Source organism: Toxotes jaculatrix, chromosome 5 (genome assembly GCF_017976425.1).
Source record: "Toxotes jaculatrix isolate fToxJac2 chromosome 5, fToxJac2.pri, whole genome shotgun sequence".
NCBI classification, from domain to species: domain Eukaryota; kingdom Metazoa; phylum Chordata; class Actinopteri; family Toxotidae; genus Toxotes; species Toxotes jaculatrix.
In genome coordinates this window covers 20867508-20883381 of record NC_054398.1, presented here as the reverse complement: position 1 = coordinate 20883381, position 15874 = coordinate 20867508, and the positions used below count along the sequence as shown (strand labels likewise).

General features: G+C 45.1%; 1 protein-coding gene across 1 annotated transcript in view; it reads left to right on the top strand.

The window, feature by feature from the left end:
* The first annotated feature begins 259 nt into the window (after positions 1-259).
* plxnb2b (plexin b2b) overlaps positions 260-15874 on the top strand; it is a 117901-nt gene continuing 102286 nt past the window's right edge. Inside the window, exon 1 of the mRNA XM_041037651.1 lies at positions 260-594. The gene's annotated coding sequence lies outside the window, so the exon portion shown is untranslated. The remainder of the gene's footprint in view (positions 595-15874) is intronic.

The window sequence follows — 15874 nt, the reverse complement described above, 5'->3', positions numbered from 1 at the left end:
TTTGCCAGCGGTAAAGCTTGGAGTGGGAGGAGAATAATTCCTCTCCGTACCCGGTCGCGTCGCTTCTCCCTCGTTGCGCGCTCCGCTCTCCTTCCTCCTTCCCCGTCCCTTCCTCTTCTCTCCTCCCCTCGGCACAACCTCCACGATTTTCAAACGCGATGACAGTCAAGGCGTACGCATGAGCGGATCCCACAGGTGTGTCCCTGCAAACTGAAACGCGGCATCTGTGGACACAGACACACACACACACACACCTACCTACCTACCTGGAGTTTACCATGTGACTCGGCACCTGGGCGTGGAGAAAGTCCCCGACATCCTAAACCAGAGACTCTTTTGTTGAGGAGTTGCTCGTGTCGCCCTCAAACAGGAATTGACAATTCGGTCAAACAAGTAGCCGGTTTTTCCTACGGATTAGTGCCTTTCTGAAACCCCTCACAGGACGCGTGAGGAGAGTAAAATGTGAACTTGCTCTCGGACTTATTTCATTTTCTTTCTTTTTAAAAAAGAAAAAAAAAAACATCAAGGAGCGTTCTTCGATACCTGGGCTTTATGCGTTTGTGCAACTACTCTCTTCGCTCTTTTTCCTCCAAGGTGAGTTTCTGGGAAGCTGGTGCATCCCGTCCAAGTGGGGTTGGGATCATTTAGACTACTTAAATGTTTTAACCGTACTACCAGTTTTTAAACCCTGGCAAATATGACCATCAAGTTTTGATAGCCTATTATACGCCCTATCGACATGGCATGAGAGCGGAAACCGTACCCAGGAGCACTGTTACCTTCATGATACACCGCTTCTCTGTTCCTGTTACTGTTTTATTCATCGTTCTTTTTTCATTTTTTATTTCCCAGGTATGTCCTGAAAATAAACAGGAAACAAAGACGCTTTATTTACTTTGTTTATGAGCAGCATCGCAGTGATTGTGAAATTATTATTTGGAAATACTGGGGCTTTATTAAACACCTGATAGACTATCTACAGCGCCGTTAACCGTACAGAAATGATGAAACGTACCATTGAAACGCTTCATAGTTGTAGTCATGTGTGCCTGGGTGCAAACTTGCCCTACTGTTAAACTCAACAGCTGTGTGTGCGGGGGGCGGGGGGGATATTCCCCTGTAGACATGCTCTTCCCTAAACCACGTATTTCATCTCAGGAGCATTGCAACCACAGCGTCTGCCCAGTCACCTCATAAGGAGCCGTCTGTCCCCTTACACAGGCAATTTCAGTGAGAAATGGGCATGTGATCCGTGTTCCTCACCTCTGGACAGTAGGCTGTACATCAACAGCCGAGAAGACAGAAGTAGTAGTGAGCATTGCCTCCTGTTTGTTTTTCTTTTTCCTTTTTTTTTCTCCCTCTCTGTCTTGTCTCGCATGTGGAGAACAAGGAGACAGAAGCACTATTCATGTCCCCGTTGAATCTCCTGTGCAGTTCTGTCAGTCTGTATCTCTCAGTCCCTGGCGCGGGCCTCAACAGACCACTGTACTGCCTTGTTGTCTTTCTAAATCGTCCTTTTATTCGCATCCCCTGCCATCTTCCGCCCCCTTGAGCACAGACCCACTGTACTTAGGATGCTCAATCTCATGGGGATTATTCCCATTAAATAATATTATACAAACAGTCTCATAGTGGGAATGGATTAGTGCGGGCAGGGGGCACGTGGAGGCAGGAAAGGCGACTGGTGGTGGTGGTGGTAGCGGTGGCTGGAAGGGGGTTAGAGCAGGGGGTCAGCCTCCTGTCTCCTGACTGAGCAGCGATGGTTTTCCAATAGATGCCATCTGCTCACATGGACTCACACAAGCAATTGAAACCCAAGCTGCTTCCTTGTCCTTTCCCTCTTTCCGCCACCTCTCTCTCTCTCCCCTGCCCCACAATGCTTTATTCAGGGTTTATCTCTTCTACTCTGAATAAATAGAGACACCTTATCTGTGCGCGGGAGAGTGGTGATAAATGTTTTCTCCTGTTCCCCGCAAGGGTGAAAAAGACAAGCGTACCGCACTTCTTCATCATAGATGCTCTTTTCAGGGCAAGCGAATAGAAGACATTTCTCATTCAGGTCATGTTAGTGTTTGAGCATTCTGCAAAACAATTCCAAAAAGCCGAATGCAAGCTCATACCCTGTAATACAAGGGAACAGAGAAAATAACAAACAAAGCAGGCTTTTCCACAAGCCCCCCCTTTTTTTTTCTTCCTTTTTTTGGTAATAGGCCGCTGGCTCTGGAAATGAAACTTTGTGGCGAGATCCACTTTGAGTATTTTTAGGATCCAGTAAAATAGCCTCTGACCAACTGAGAAACGGAGGTAGTGATTTATTGGCCAGTGAGCACTCAGCTGTTAAGCTTCTACATGTTTTGGGTAAGCCAGAGTTCATCCTGTCCTTTTTAATGCTAACAGATTTCTCAGATAGTTTAAAGCGTGTCATCTCCTGGAAGCATGCGTCGCATTTCAGAGAGAGTTGCAATATTTTTGAGGTCAAATGAATTTGAACCCATCCCCAGTCTCTTTTGTTTCCTTTGCATTGGATTACTGACTTCTGTCATTTTCATTTTGAAAATAAAACCATAATCCTCGTAAGCAACAAGCAATCCCATCCCTCCTGTCTGCGGCCTACAAACAGAAAAACACCACTAAACTAACTGATACACGAGTAGTGTGTATGCCGTCTTGTTTCAAATAACAAGTTAGTCTCCTTTTTCTCCTGTCACGACTAAAAACAGGATGCAATCTAAATCGTTATCGGATTGCTCAGTTTGTTATACCTACTTTCACTTTGAAAAGCCGACTCTTGGGAACTCTTTCACCAACATTTTCGCTCTTCAGAATGAACTTGGTAAACTTGCTGGTCATAAAATAGGTGAAGCACACATGAGAAAGGCCCATGTGCATTACCTTGTTCCTCTTTCTTATCTAAGGTACACATACACTTCAGGGAAATGAGGGCAGATGCATGAAGGGCGTGTCAGCTTGGCATTAGACAGCTGAAGAATCTGGGGAATAGAGATTTCTTTCAGATTGGAGATAGGCTCGTCTTTTCATGTCTGAGGATTATCCTATGATGAAGGGAAGTCATGCTGGGGTGGATTTCTGATCTTATCTCCGCTGGGTTTTATAGCCGCCACTCGTGCTCTCGGACTTCATGGCCTTGTCCTAAACTATTCCCCTCAACAGCTTTCCTCTCTTTATCCCACCCTCTTGCTCCAGTGTGTTGTTTTGTTTGTACTTCACACACCAAACCCTCGCCACGCTCGCCGCTCAACACTTTTCTCCTTTTTCTTTGCGCTTGAGGTCAGACATAACAAAGCTGATGTATGACAGACCCACGAGGTGTGATCATCCTAATTCTCATGCTTACTCCCGCAGCAGCGGGATATGAGATGGGCTATGTGGCAGAAGATAGCAGCTTGACACCGCTTCCCTCTCGCTTCCAACCCACCACCTCATGCAGCTTTCAGTTTACTGCAATCCAGGGTTTAACTCGGTCTGTCTGCGGGCTTCCAAGCCAAACACTTCAGCCCAGACATTACGGTCAAGCTCAGCTCAGCAGGGTGTACTTTTACTCCTAAAACAACCTTGACACTTTCTCAACTCACACTGTCTTTCGTGCAGAACCCATTGTGGCTTACTTTCTTCTCCACATCGCTGCCAACTCATGCTGCTGGTGCCTGCACTGCTTTCCTTAACCTTTCAGCTCTACCTTTAACCATTCTGACTCTTCCCTACACGCCGAGTGCCTAGAGTAAGCACATGAGTAAGAGGAACATGATGAATATTGTAAACATGCTCACTCTCCTGAAAGAGATAAATGATTCACTGAGGGAGGGGGGGGGGGGGGGGGCGAGGGAGCTGCCTTAATTGCTTGGTTGAGAGGTTGTGGGCAGGGTGTTCTGTACGAGAACGGAGACATCCTAATATTAAAAAAAAAAAAGGTAGAGAGGGAGACGGTTGATGTAATACGAGGTTTAGAGTGGTAGGCGGCTGTATGGAAAAATAGTTGGCCTGGAGGAAAACATGATCTCCATTGCTGTTCAAACAGCATTTTGGGAATAACAGTGGTGTTGGCTGTCAGCAGCCTTGAGGTTGCGTAGCTGAGGACTGAACGCCAGTGATGGATACACAATACAGACATCTGCCTCAGTTCCCCTCCCCTCACCCACTTCCCCATCGCAGCTGAACTGACAGGCTGACACCGACACACAGTATCGCAGAGGCTTTAGATGCTACCTGCTCACTGGAGGCATGTCAACCAGCCCACCTACTCAGGCCACTGGCAAAAAGTTCACATCCAGCCTGACAGAGGTATCTGAAAACTTATCAGCAACGATGAGAGTGAGGGGGTCACCTTGATTCCTACCCTGGGAAATCTTAGTCAGATGCTTTCTTCTCAGGGCTTGTATTGGCAGGAGAAAAGAGAGCAGGAAGCTAATTTATTTTTTGCTTTGGTAATTGAGTCTGGCACGTATTGCTATCAAAACGCTCTCCATTTAAACACCTCAGAGGGAAGTTAGTCGTGCCTGCTTCAATCAGTGTAATGTGGCGATGTTTTGTCCAGCTCCCCTTGCTTTATGATGAAAAGACGACTCACAGATCTCTCAGACTTTAACATATCGAAGATGAGTCGCTGCCTCATTTTTGTGCAAATTGAGGGTGCCTGTGCAGGATTTGGCAGCTTGCTGATATATCTCTCTCAGAGAGATTTGGGTTTGAAATGGACTGAAGCTTACAGTAGTTGAGGAATAATGGAAACTGTGTGGCGAGCCACTTATTCCACCTGTAATGTATTTTCACTGCACTTATTGTTCTTGCCTGAGAGTTGCTCTGTGTTCAGTGCCATGTAATCCAAGCTAGGGAACCAGAGGGTGCAATTCATTTTTATACGTGTGAGTCATTTCACAGTTAATCCTCAAACTGACCAATTTACTCCTGCCAAGATCGTTTTTAATTATCACCTCTGCTTTACAGTTAATGTGACGTCCAGCTGGTTTATGTTAATTTGGTACTTGCCATCGAGTATTGGCCCTCTTCTTTTTTTTTGGAAGTACACTGGACGATTAATTATGAAGTAGTGGATGTGAGCCTCAGCCAGGACTGGTGGGTGACAGATGCATGAAGGGTCAGTGCACTGGCAGCAGCAGGAGATGAAGGTCACACCAACCTGAGAGAGCTAAGAGGGCAGATAATATGGCAAACCAAGGAAGACACAGAGGGGTGGTCTGTGCAAGTGTAACTTTACAGAAGAGATGAATGATCCTTGTGGATCTAGGAGACTCTCAACAGCCTTAATATAAATAAATGGTGCTTTTAAAAAAAAGTTTTATTTTGTTACTAATACACATACTCCTTTTGTTGACATAAACAACTAATTGAAAAAAATATGAAAATTACAGTGTTTACATCTCCAATTTTCATATTGTTAGGTACAGCTGCTTATTTATGTATTTATACATACAAGGAAATATTTCTTGATAACCTGCTAGGCTTGTGTGTGTTAAAGAGTCCCAGGTTTATAGTTTTAACTGGTGTGAAATATTAAATTAAGTCAAAGTGTAACAGGTGTGTTGCATTTGCACTACATTTTAGTTTGAATTGTGAAGATTTTTGAAAATGTTAATTTAGATTGTTTTTTACTTTATATTTACTTTGTGTTTTATCATTGAAGTGTCTTTAAAAAAAAAAGATCCTCATAATTACATTTTAATGACATTTCAGAACAGTAATATAAAATCTGTAGGCAGAATGTGGTCTAAAATAGCAATAGCAACATTAGATCTTGGGGAAACATATGCTGTCCTTATTATCGTGGCATCTGCTGAAATCTGCTGGCAGCTGGAAGTGGACATGGGGGTGGCAGCACTGCTGGAGGTTGGGTGTCTGTCTCTTGGTTGTCTGTTTCAATCAAAATTCAAAGTCAGGCAAGTTCTCGCGGTGGAAAGATGAGATGTTCTTCATACGTACCTGTGCTTGTCGGTGTAAAGCTTGCGGGCGTCCTTCAAAATTCTATTGCTGTGGGTCATTATGTCTTTAAAATGAATTCTACTGTCGAATGAATGCGATGAAAATGTGAAGCGGCGTTCACATGACATTCACCTGACATTCAGGAACACGCTACACAAACAGGAAGTTTATATTCACATTTACCTCTGCCACAGTTCCCACATCGAGCGGTGACAATACAGTGTAGGTTGTCTGCCTTTATTACAGTTCACAATGAAATGATACTATGGAAATGAAATAATTTCTTTGTCATGTCCTTGTCTCTGTTAAATGAGGTGGCCTTTCAGTAGCCTATGATCCAAGAGGGACCTATTAAAATCTGTTCATACAGCAATTGTTAAAGTTACTGAGACTGTAGTTAAATGCCACTGGCTCTGTTGCTTCTCATGTGTACAATGACTGGATGTTTTACTGTGGCAGGTGTCTCAGTAACAGTAATAATACTGCCAAAGATACGGCCTTAACCTTAGAGACTGACATTTTGAAGTGACCACCGGTGTCTAAAATTTAAGGATGCTAATGTCTGAGGTGGAAATTTTTTTCTAAGGTAACCGTAATGTTTTTGAAGATTTTATATGGATCCCCATTGGAAAATTAGCTGCCCAGTGCAGCAGCAGAAAGACTCAGTGGGGATAAAAAAAAAAAATAGTAGAATATAAGCGCAAAAAACAAATAAAATCTTCAGTAAAGACAGCAGGCATAAATGGCACAGAAGTGATAAAACTGTGAAAATAATGTAGTCTGGTGGTTGAGCCTCGTCACATTTAGGTTCGTACTTTTTTGAAAAGCAGACTCAGGGAGGGCATTAGTATTATTCAGGCCTTTACCTTAGCATTGACCTTGCTGAGCTGGGGCATTGTGGTGGACTAGATGCAGATGTGCAGAAGTGTACACCTCTGAGGCTTGCTGGTGATCTACAGGAATGCTAGTTATGCCTGATCAGCCAACCCTGACCTTAGTACCGGAGCAGTGTGGAAGTATCCACTGCTCCTGTGTTAATAACTTTCTGTTTATGTTAACGTCTCTGAACATATTTTCTAGTACCCTTTATCAGCAGAACAGAGTCTGTCTTTGTTCATTCTCTTGTGCTCCGTTACTTTTTTTCTCTCTTGAATTTTTTTTTTTCCCCAACTCTCTTCTTTGTCTTTTCTTACTCAGTGCGTCTGTAGTCTACGTGGATATTAATCCTGGTGCTTCCAACCTGCCCGGGGCTCAGAGCTGTCTTCTGAAATGCAGATCTGTGGAGGTGTCATCATAGCTGTATGTCTTGGGTGCCTGTGCTTGCCCCCCAGCCTCACTCTCCTATTCTTGCAGCCGTGATGACATGCATTATTCCTCACTGACTCATCTGGGCGGCCTCAAAGCTGCCCAGTTTTAGTTTCCCCTCTCAACTTTTTCCGTAAAAAAGGAAGTTGTTAGATATTTTGTGCTGGTGTCTGCAAATCACATAGACATGGCATCTGCATTTTTCTACCCTCTTAGTCCTCTTCCCAAATCTGTATACAGCGGGTGAGCCATGTGATGGTCATGCAGATAGCTTGCGCTTCTTGCACAGTTTATTTTTGTCCTGTGACACTGTTTCCCAGTATTCCCCATTTCACAGATCAGTGTTTACAGTTGCTCCACACTGGGTTTTCAGCCTCTAACTAAAGCAAATGATAGGCCTAGGAGAAATAACATCAGAGTCGCAGCCACATGCCTCTGTAAGAGTGCCTAAATATTTACAAGCCCTTTTAACACATGCAGGCCTCCTATTTGTTCAGGCTGTAAGTTTTTAAACTCAGCCCTGTGGTCGTTTCCTTCTGCCGTAGCTACGTCTGTTCGACGTCTGAGCTGATTCCACGTCATTGATCCCTCTGTGGAGCAGGGCTCTTTAATTACAGTCATTAGGCGGAGTAGATCTGCTGCTGAGGTTAGAGAACCTTATTACCAAGACCTTGTCTCTTTCCTCCCCACACAGCGAACAACCTAATGTTGCTTGGTAGTGTGTTTTCTGACAACAAGCTGCAGTTACAATGTTTACAGAAAACATGCTGCCAAATTGGATCCCCAAGTCTCACCAGGAGACATTTCCCCCCCTCTACTCTCATCCCATTTCAATTGGACATGGAGGAGAAGTGTGCAGCATTCCAATAACAGATTGAAGCAAAGTGGGGTGTAAGAGGCCATGTCAGTGTGGCGTCGCTTGTTTACTGGTAGACCGGTGCCGACTGGCGGCATGACCATGCCAGAGTAGCCATTTATCTACCACTCCAGACCTCCATTAAGATCTCTCTGTAGCCCTCCCCGTTGAGATCTACAGTACACTTCCACTGACATGTTTCTCCTTCTCCTCCTCCTCCTCTTCTCTCAGCCAGCGTTTTTTATTTATACCCAAGTTCTGTTCTGTTTCACTTCCAGTCCCTGTTTTTGTCCGTCTGGATGTCATCGCGCATTCCTCTGTGTCTGTTGTTTAATTAGTCATATGGAGTTAGTCTCCTCTTTGGGTAATGGAAAAAATGAACTCACATCTTGCTCCCACTGGTTCTTATGTGTCTCTCTTCACCTTCAGGCTTGAAAACAAAACATTATCCCCCCCGAGCAGCATGCAAAAACCACACATCTGTTCTGCACATCAAATATAAACAAAACAACTCCTAATCACCAAAATACACCGAGATTATTAAAAATGGTGTAATTCCAAGTGATAAAGTGTCTTTTTTCAGTGTGAGAAATCTGATTAGACCGGATTAAAGTGATTTGATGTTTTATCTACATCGCTGGAGTTGTGATCCTCAGGATCTTTGTTAGGCCTTACCACATGGTTAAGTCCCGGCTATTGTGTCCATGTCAATAACAATATTTGTGTTGTGGCTCCATATCCTGCAGCCATAAAACGGTCGCTGTTTTTACTGTTTATATCTTACTGTGAAATGCTCGGGCACAGAGCAGCATAACCTGGCTACAGACTGATTTTTGTGAAGAACCAGGATAAGCCTTGGAAAAAGTGATTTGGTGCAAAAAAAAGTTCTGTCATGCCATCCAGTTCCTTATTCTGAGGAAATGTTGAAAGGCTTCTGACTTAAAGTAGGCCTTTTAGGTGCCACAGCCTCATGACAGAGTACAGTCATACCTTTGTCTAATGGCATGCACCTCATGTTGGCTTGTGTTGATGTTAGCAGCAGAGCCCAAGCTAAGCGAAGCTCTGTATTTCAGTGCATTATTAGCAGCAGCAGACCACCCGTGGAGCTCAGACAAATAAAAATCCCATTTCCTCTCTTTCCATTGGTGGTATTAAGAGCTGAGGATTGTGCTGTTGCCTGAGTGCCAATGAAAAAGCCACTCAGTGTGTGAGCAGTTAAAACCCTCTCAGCACAGCGAGGGTGAGGCCTTCCTTCTGTATGCATCACCCCAGCCAGCTTGATCGATTCACTGTTTGCTCTCTCTTGTCTAAGTGCGAGCTCACACTGCCCACTTCGCCCACAGAAAATAATTCGGACTTTGACCAGGGCAGCCTGCTTCCCCAAGGCTTCCCCGGCACACACGCTCACCCACACAGATACAGTACGCAAACGTATACGTGTACAGTGAGTCCACACACAGTCTGTCTTTCGCCCTAAGGGAGCTGGACAGCCCAGGCGTGGATCCATGAATTCCTCATAACACAGTCTGTTGGCTGATCAATAATTCAATTCTATCTGTGAGCAAGCATGTCTGGAGCCAATCTCACCAGCACCTCCCTCGGCCTTCTCTTAACAGGGTGGGTGTTGTGTCCTTGAGCTGGGCTCAGCTTATGTCCGTGTGATTCTGTGTGTCGTTTTGTGTGCTGATTAGTTGGCTTTAGTTAGTTCGCAGGCAGTGCTTGTTCTGGTCCATGGTTGTGTATCCACTTCCCCTGTGCATGTGTGTGCACGCATGAGAGCCCTTGGCCGTTGTGGATTACAGAGTGTTCATTATTTCAGCTGCGTACATCTCCTGTGTCTTTTGTCCACAGCAGCGTGTGGATGTGAATGTGTCCATCTACAGTTGGCAAAGTTGATGTTTGTGTGTGTCTGTGTGCGCGTATGTGTCTGAGCTTATGCATGATCTGTCTCTCCCCCCCAGGCGGCTAGAAGAATCAAAGGCATGGATCTCATTAAAAGGTATAGAGCCTGTGGAGAGGTCAGTGGCTAAGTTCTCTGATTAGTGGGCTCCGGCGGGCGGCCTGGTCTGCCGTGTTTGGCGGCGGCAGCGGCGGTGGGTGTGCGTGGTGGGGTGGGGTGGGGTGGGGGTTTCCACTCATCGACATGCCTCTCATCCCTCTCCAGCCCACACCTGGGGGGTTGTGTGCCCAGCACTCTTTCTCACCGCAAGCCTCAGCCCCATCTGACAGGGTCAAGGACAACACACATGGGCATGGATTTACCTCCAGTCACCGTCGTCTGGCCCTCTCTATCTACCCAACTTTCTATCACAGCCTAATGGGCTGCCTACTTCCAGTTCTGTTTTTATCCCTCTTTGAGTGTTTTATCAAAGGCCACATTCAGTTTCCATCCTAGCGACAGCCTCTCTCGCTGCATATCAAGCTGCACCAATAGCCCGACGAGCAGCTTTCTGGGTCGTTAGTAACTCGTTCCAGGGCCCGGACTCCTATCAAAGCCAGCGACCATGAACCAGGGATGACTTTCAGCCAAGGGCAAAGTGTGTATGCGTGTGTGTGAGACTGTGAGTTAGAGAGACAGGACACTTCTGAAGGTTGCCTGACTTTGGACAGTTTCTCCTTTTCCTGTGAATGGTCTTTTTCTTTACTCTCGCTGTCTCGTCCCCTGTGTGCCTCTCAGTTTAATGCCCTTCCAGATAAAACAACGCCAGCAAACTTCCTCTTTGTTTCTCCCTCTCCCTTTCTCGCTGATAACCACGGTATCTAAAAGTAGGCCCTGGCAGCACTCCCTGTCTATTCACTCCCTTCTCCCCCACTCCAACCCCTCACCTCCCCTTCTTCTCTCCCAGTATGTTAGAGTGTATTGTATGTAATCAGTAGATGGGGGGAAATGGTGTGTGTGTGTTTTTTTTTCATTTTTTTTTCTTTGTAATTTTTTTTATTTTTCTTTTCTTTTCCTGTCAGAGGAGAAGGTGGCGGGTGCGATTGTGGACGGAGAGACCTGGTGCGTATCTGCAGACTGTCACTTCAATAAAGTGTACTGTCCTCAGCCGCTCCCCTTATTTGCGCAGACCTGGCTCTCAGTAAGCCAAGGTCCCCTTTTGTACAGTGTCCAAGCTTTCTAATCCACAAACGCTGTGTCCACAGATGTGCTGTAGTAATTACAGGGGAATTTTTTTTCTGTTATTTTTTTCTACAGGAGGATTTATATATATATAGTATATATATATGTATATGTATATATATGTGTGTGTGTGTGTGTGTGTATGTATATGTATGTAAGGTTTTGGCACCTTGGCAGAGAGGGATGAAAACACCGTAGTCCACTGTACTGTACAGCTTCCACTGTCTCTGTCCCTCTCAGGCTCAGTCAATTAATAAAGCTTGACATTTACTGGAGAAAACAAATAAAAGTGCTTGGTTTGAGGATTGTCTCGTATGCAAACCACTCTCCCATTTTTTGTGTTTGTTTACATATCATTGGACGTCTTGATCCCCAGACAACAGCACACTGCCAAAAATGGAGACCTCAAAGGAATTCAGTTTAGCGCTGTGTAAGTGCCTTTTTTAAAGGGCAGTGCTGCGCCTCTGGTTGTCGAAGTCTGTTTAGCAGAATAATCAGTGCTTTAATTAACAAAAGTCAGTTCAGAATATCAATTATAGTTTTTCTTTATCTGCAGTCATGTCACACCGAGAAACAATTATGACTGATTGTGAGTTTCCATTGTCTCTTGCTGGTAATAATTAGTTACGTTTTGCTTATAAATCAAAACTTTTTTTTTCCATAAATAACTTCCCCTCCTGCTCTCATTTGTGATTTCTTTTTTATACTAATGAGTGACCTTAAGCTCCCCTTTCCTTTAAATCATGAGTTTGCAAGTCAGTCTTTGAGTGTATTCTGTTGAAGAGAGAGGGCAGTGTGTTTTTAATTCAGACAGCCTTAGGGGCCCACTAACATTTTCTTTTAGTCTCATCCCAGTCCAGACACGCTCCTCGCTCTGGTATGACAAACATCTCCACAGCGCTTGCTCAAACTATAGTTGAGCTCTGATGCCACACAGTCACCTCGGTGTACTTAATTCAGTCACACTTTCATACACATTCAGAGACTGCTTTCCCTGCTTTCTGTTTATCTTTCTCTCATTGTCAAAACACCCTCACACAAACACTCTCAAGTCTCCCGTGAGTCTCAGAATACCAGACTCTGGGGTTCCTCTTCTTCTCTGGCTGGGGTAATGACATGGTTGTGGCCCTCACTGCGGTCGCTGTGAAACAACGGATCCGCTTCACAACCGCACCTTTCTGTCTGTTTGTCTAGGGTGATGGAGTGTGTGTTGTCGTCTCGAGGTGTGCCATCAGCCCAGAGTCACGCTGTCATAACCCTCAGCCTCCCACGGCAGGCAATGAACAATGTTTTGTTTCACCTCATCTCTTCTCTTTTTCCTTTCCCTCATTTTTCTCTTGTCTTATTGAAACAGTCCTCATGTTCTTACTTCACCGCCATGTTTGAAAATAATTTGTCAAGCTTGATTGTGACTGAGACATAACCAGAGTTTGGTTTTCTTCCAGTAACTGCAGTGTTGTTTGCATTTGCCGCCTGGCCCGTCCAGAGTGGGTAAAGGGTGCAGTGGAACCAATTATAGCAATGGGTTTTGTGTGCAGTAAGCGTAGCGTGGCGGTAGTGGGTGTGATGGGTTTTTAATGGGACTGAGCCACAGTCACAGATGTAAAGGCTTGTTGTTTTTGGTGATTGCAATGGTCAGTATGTGATAGGTTGGCCAGCAGAGCATAGTCCACTTGAATCTGTGACTGATTTTTAAGATCAAGCACCACTCACAGCACCATGGTTTCCCACAGGTATTTTAAATTGCTTTTTTTGTTTCACGGATTTATAATTGAAATGAGAGTCATATTGCCAAGATTTTTTTTTTTTTTTTTGCAAAACCTACAACAAAATAAAAGGCCTGTGCTGCTGGGGTTAAGTGCCTGTGCTTCCATCCGATAGTCACATTGCTCACAAGCTTTGTTTGGTAGTTATATCCAAGCGCTAAGTGGAAAAAGAGAATTAAATAACCCTGAGTTTTCATTTCCCACACTCATAATTGATGTGCTCGTTGTTTGCTTATTCATGGTAGGGGTTGAAAGCAAAGACTCATCCCTTAGAAAGTATTCTTAGGACGTTATCTCTTAAGTAATTAAAGTGTCCCTTCTTCCCTGTCTTTGCAGCCAGTGTGTGATCCTGCGTCTGGCTAGGGGCTGTACGGTAAATGATATGGCTAGGTCCATTAGCTAGATCTTTGTCTGTTCATACTGCTGGCTCTTCGTGATAGCTAAAGTGTTTTCTGCTTATTAACCATACTGTCATATGCTCTTTTGTAAAGATGCACATTAATCTAAATGCACGCCAGCACATTAAAATTCTTTGTAGCAGAACACATTGAACCACAAGAGGCTTGAAGCTAAGAAATGAATGAGAGAATGCCAGTTCACTACTTTTTGCTTAGCTCAGTGTAGACTATCGAAGAAGTGATTTGTATTTGTGCTGCCTTGCGGTCCCCTGCCCTGTTTGCAGTAGCCAATCTGGACAGGGGGTTGTTATCAGAGGACCTGAATGAAACAGCTGCCTAGCACTCTTCGGCACGGCTCCGTTCAAGTCCTTCTACGCCTTTGAAAATGTCGTGTTCTGTCTGTTGTGTCAGACACGCTGCTCGCTAATGGCTGCTGGCTCTGATCCAACCTTATCCCACATTCTGAACCTGGCTTTGGTTGCATCAGGCCCCTCTCACCACTCAGAGACTTACCTGGATCATACCAGCCAGCTGCCAGCTTTTGCTTGGGAAACAGTTTTCCACAGTAGTTGAGGCATTTGGAGGATAAGCCCTACCCCATGGACTGCTCTGAGAGGGGGTGGCTATACCACCTGCCACTGCTAACACGCTAATATTTTGCGACGAGAGGGTTTCAGCAAAGCCCTGTGGGTAAACCACACTGCAAACTAGCCTAGTCACGTTGAAATGGCGTTTTCCTACTGTTTTGGCTCTGCCCTCTCCCTGCCCTTGACTCGGGGGGTTGCTATTGAAATCAAGTGCACGTACAGACTTGTCAGCTCCATGTAGCCACTAGCAGCTAGCCTAAGTACATCAGCCTTATCTGTGATGTCACTTGCTTCCTCCCCTGTCCATGCTCGTCAGAGCTAGGTCATAAGCCACCTCCCCACCCTCCCCTTCTCTAGACCTGTCTGTTTGGCTGTAATGCAGCCTAAGCCTTTTGTTAAGAAGGGCATTAGCCTATATTTGTGGGCATGGGCGCTTTGTCATCCAGACCTGGGAATGGCTGCTCCAGATGGGTGATTAGTCACCACTGTGTGTATGTGTCTTTGAGAGACTGTGAGAGAGCTGCTGGTGTGTGTATGTGACCTAAGATCAGTGTGATTACCAGGAGATGAGACCGACAACCTAAATGAAGATAAAACAAGGGCACTTGTATTGCTTCATGTCATGCACTTCTGTACGTGGATGCGAGCACGGATGTTCTGTGTGTTTATCATCGTATAGCCAGGAACCCCCTCCCTCCCCCGCCCCCTTTGGTACTCACATCCCCAATGCAATCTCATCTCTAGCTCTCACTCGGCTAGCTGGGCTCCCATCAACGATTTGGAGTGCAGCTCTCACGACTGCAGGCTGCTGTAATGATAGCTTTTGAGGAAAAAAAAAAAAAAAAACAAAAACTCACAAAATATGAGAATGAAAACTGGAGAGGAGGATGAAAGTGTCACCAGCCCTTTATTGTACAGCTGCAGTCTCGTACAGTTTCATGGAGCAGACCTAACAAAAGCAAGAACACGTGCACCATGAAAGATTAATTGGTTGCTGTTAGCTCTAACTCTCATCATCACCTGCAGCAGAGAAAGTAGGGAATACAGAAAAGAAACGTGTTGCCTGGTGTTGGCGAGGATAATAAGGCACCGGGGGAAAGGCGTTTTTCTCTCTCTCTCTGGCCGCTAGCTGACAAAAAGTTTCCGAAGTCAAACACACCAAAGTTAGAAATTGAAGCTGAGATGCTGTTGTTTTGTGTTCACCTGGTGTAGTTAGCATGGTGACGGCTCATCAGCCGGCGCTGATTGCACTGGGGACATGGTTAACAGCCCATTCAGAGGTTGTGTGTGTGCATGTGCATAAGCGTGCGTAGAAGTGAACAGGTGTGTAACATTAGGTGTGTGTGTGGTACACCACTGTCCAGACACATCTGCCTGGCTCTAATTAGTTTTGCCTGGCAAAGGGACCAACCTGTCCCTCTGGTGTTTAATAACAGCCCAGACAGTGGGCATTTATCAAGGTCTCAGTACAGCTGAAGGATCACGCATTCATTTGACAAAAATCACTTTAAAGTGATTATGTTCTTTTTATTTCCTGAAGCTTGTTGCAAAAACAAAGTTCCTGTTTCCCCTGCATGCCGGGGCATGTTGAAACACAAATCCTCTCTGCTGTGAATATTTAGGCTCCCTGTCAGTCCTCTCCTTTTATTTGCTCTCCCTTTCCTCTCTTCTCACTTTCTTTTTTCGTCAGTCATTGTATTAATATGTCATGTGTCTGACCCAAATTTCCAGGCCCTTCAGTGCTTCCAGGGCTTTTCCTTTGCCCCCCCCCCCCGTCTGCTCTTCTTAAACAGAGCCATCATAGTGTGAAGTATCCCAGGCACAGAGACGGAGGCTATGTTTCGTTGTCTCCTCAATCAGAATTTGTAAATGGTCCTCAGGAGCAA